Source organism: Seriola dumerili, unplaced genomic scaffold (genome assembly GCF_002260705.1).
Source record: "Seriola dumerili isolate Sdu_G_001 unplaced genomic scaffold, Sdu_1.0 BDQW01000002.1, whole genome shotgun sequence".
NCBI lineage: Eukaryota > Metazoa > Chordata > Actinopteri > Carangiformes > Carangidae > Seriola > Seriola dumerili.
In genome coordinates, this window is record NW_019174257.1 from 4,774,914 (window position 1) to 4,778,871 (window position 3,958).

General features: G+C 41.4%; 1 pseudogene; it reads left to right on the forward strand.

Moving 5' to 3' along the window:
• Window positions 1–301: 301 nt before the first annotated feature.
• LOC111234409 lies at window positions 302–2,250 on the forward strand (annotated as a pseudogene).
• The last annotated feature ends 1,708 nt before the right edge of the window (window positions 2,251–3,958 follow it).

Sequence of the window (3,958 nt, forward strand, 5' to 3'; positions counted from 1 at the left end):
GGCTAATTCGTATATTCAGACAAACTTTGAAGGTGGTGGTGTAGGCATGTACCCTAATTTAAGTAGTGAGAAGGTCTTAATTTTTTTTTTTTAATTTTACCTTTGTTTCAAGATAGCTATACAGTGTAAGCTGTCTCTATTTAATTGACCTAAATTGACCCATTTTTTAACAAGCGTGTTGGATTAACCTGATCCCAGACTTGACTTGGATTTACCTTGTTTTATGGTTATTGGGGAGAGAGAAAAAAAACCTCTCCTTCAAAGGTTGAGGGCCCACTCCCCTGGGAGTGTCTGTGGGGTCATGAATGCAACGAGCCCTGGCAATGACGATGATCGGAATAGTGAGAAATTTGAAGTGGGCAGGGGTTACTTCATTTTGCAGAAACTTCCACAATCTTCCTCCAGACAGTGACACTGGTTAAATAAAACGTGACAAGGCCTAATTTATCTGACTGTGATTATGTTAAAAAAACTAAGGGAACTACATATCTCCCAAAGCTTGTGTGTAGGCTGATTTGTGTTTGGAGAAGTAGTGGTAAAACCACTAACAAAACTCATAGGGAGGAAGAAATTTACATTTTAGTGTCGTCTGTTTTTTATATGACTTATTGTACACCTGTGTATGCAAAAGTTACTAACAGAGAGCACACTGTAATCATTTCCCTCAGGTAGGGCTGGGTGATATGGCCATGAAGTTAATCTCAGTTTTTTTTCTTTTTGTGGTATGGATTATTCTTGATTTTTATCAATATTTTTTTTCTATCTATATAGAACTATGTTGACACTGGAACATTAAGCAGCTTAGGTTCGCTGCTTTTTAGCTGTGGTTTTGGAATTTTGGAATTGAAAGCTAGCACAGGCCGGCCGTAGCCTATTATGGGGTCCTAAACTGGCTGTCTTGGTCTGTCAGAAGCAGCAGGAATTGTTGAACCCAGTAAGTATTAGCTAGCCAGCCCATTAACATAACATTGCAATTTTGTATGATTAGTTTAATATGATGTATTACAAAAAAAAAATTCACGCTCTTTATGGGACATTTTAAGCACTCTTGTGGGCCCTTCTGGTGGCCATGGGCGCCCTAGAGCTAGTATCAGAATCTCAAAGAGACCAACCGCCATTCCATTCCAGCGCATGCTTTTGTTTTCAGGCTCTGGGACCAGGGGAGTCATTTTTGAAGTTTTATTTTTTTTTAAATTCACTTCTTGTTTGATACTTGTGTACTTGTGTGAATGTTAAACTCCCTAAAAACAACACATCCATGATATAATATACAATTCAATATTTAGCTTTTGTTTGGGTTAGATATTTTTTGCCCTGTCTGACTGGCATCTGTGATCTTTGTCTTCACTCAGGATTAACAAACAGAGATCGCTGGAGGGTGTACAAGAAGGTGAGTGTCATGTTTTTCCCTGGCCGCGGTGCGCTGACTGTTGTCCCAGAGAGGGACCATCAATATGGGGCTCCTTTTGAACTCCAGAGGCAGGCCCGATGGATTACGTCTGAGGAGTGGAGCCTGGAGCTGCACTGGAAGAGGAAAACTGGCATGAACCTGGGGAAAAAGCCTTTTGGAAAGCTAGTAAACACCAGCCACAGCCTAAAGCTCATGCACCACACAGGAGCCCAGAAGCACTGACACAACAGCAGCCCTAGAACCTGGGATGTAACCAGCTCCAACTGCAGCGCAAAACCTCAACTCACAAGCCAGGACTGGTTCCAGAGCCTGGAGGACAATTTCAAGCAGTTCATGCTTTATCGACACTGTCGCATACTTCCCAATCTTTCACCACCGAAGAGTTGCACAGGGGAGATTAATTTCTCATGGTAGTCAAATCAATGCCACCCAGCATGACGGCAGGGAGGTCATTTCGAAAAACTTGGGGCAAAGAGCAGGTGGTGGATGGCAAGAGGATAAAGACCCTCTTCCTCCTTGGGAAACCCTCCAATCAGGCAGAGAGAGCGAACCATCAAGAGCTTGTGGAAGTATGAGGACTACCATCTATGGGGATATTCTCAGTGGGATTTCTTGGATAGCTTCTTCAACCTCACACTTAAAAAGAGACTCACTTCCTCAAGTGTTCCACACTTACTGTCCCAGCGTGCGCTACGTGTTTAAGGGGATGATGATGTATTTGTCAGCGTGGAGAACATCTTTGAATTCCTGGACAGCAGCAACCATGAAAAGAACCTGTTTGTGTGGGGGATGTGATTTCAAGGCTAAGCCCATTCGTAGAAAAAGAAAACAAATACTAATATACCCCAAGCTCTGTTATAATAAGACTCTGTACTCCATATGCAGTTGGGGGGGTTTTTCTGATGGATGGGACTCTGGCAAGGAGGCTCCACTGGGTCGGAAGACAATTCTGGAGCTTTACCCCATTCGATGACGTCTTCTTGGGCATGTGTCTGGAGGTGCTTCAGGTCACACCTGTAAAAACACAATGCCCTTTAAGACGTTTGGCTTGGTGAAAATAAGAATAGTAAGTTAAACCGAGAAACGTGTTCTTTTAAGAGCATGATTGTGGTGCACAAGCTGCTCCCTCGGTCGACCTCATGCACATGTGGATCTGGTTAACAGTGACCTGGTCTGCGCACAGAAAGTGGAGATCCTATAGCTTCACGAAAGCACCAGGTAAGGACAGCACCAAATGAGCTGAGCTAAACCTGTGGATACTGTAGGAAGTACAGACAATGTATTCCTTTATGTGGAGAGGGTGCCACTGCTGTGTCAGAAGTACAGTACAATGTATCTCCTTTATGTGGAGGGCTGCTGCATCAATGGCACAATAAGGAGGACATTTACTTTGCTCTACAGTTACAGGCTTTGTATTCTCTTGTATGTGTCTTGCTAAATACTTTTACAGCACTCATACAAACACCAGCTCTTCCCTTCCACTTGGCCAACACCTATTCTTCCTCTTTTTTTCTGCTTAGAAATGGTGAAGGTTTTTCTTGGCCAGGAGCCTTTGTGGCAGCGAGCTCCCCAAAAACTAACCAATGATAGTAAAACCATTTAATGTGAATACACTTAAAGTTTTTTTAAACTTTCTTGCGGGGGACAACTGGTAAATAAAACCATGAAAAAATGTTTTAATTGCAGTAGCATATTGTGCTTTCGTATTGGTCAGAGGGAAATAATGGTTGGTTTAGTTTGTACGCAGTTAGCGTTAGTGTTCGAAAGCCATTGCACATGCTGCTGTCATGCTAGCATTTTGGTATGTATTAAGTGTTATGTATTGTTCACTTGGACCAGTATGGCATGCTGCACTGGCTACAAATGGCTTCAAGTAAGAGAAAGAACAACTCTCTCTACCTCAAATGATTGGTCAGAAAACTCTTCATTTCTCATTGGTCACAATTTCTATTTAAATGTAACCCTTGATACCATTATCTGCGTACACAGTACACATTCTTAAGGAAAGATTTGAATAATTTTTGTATCATAGAGGTCCTTGCACTCGTTTGTTTGTAATGTGAGCTGACTTGATCTGGACTTCTACTGCTCCTATACTACTGGAAACTTAAAAAAAAAAAAAAGAAAGAAAAATTGTGCAAAACTTTATTCATGTATGCTGTCCCATCTGGATTTGAATGTGCTAATATACTTGACATGAATTTGGTAGAGGTTTTTAACAAACGACACTGTGAACTAAAACAAATGGCTGGTAGCGAGCATATGTCATGATTAATTTAATCGCCTCCCCAATAAAAGGGGGGCAAATGTGGGGTTCTTGTGTTTAATTATAAAGCAACAGATGAGCATATTAAATGGGGAGTTCGATGATTAATAGCTGACATTGCGGGTGTTAGCAGGGTGATGATTATGTCTCGAGTGATGTAAATATGTGTAAAAAAAATCAAAATGACATAGGATGTCATTTGTAATAAAACATCTTGACATGCAGTCGATCTTTTGAAAATCTGTCCTAGAGTTGGCTGTTATTGGTGTTTTGCCTTATCA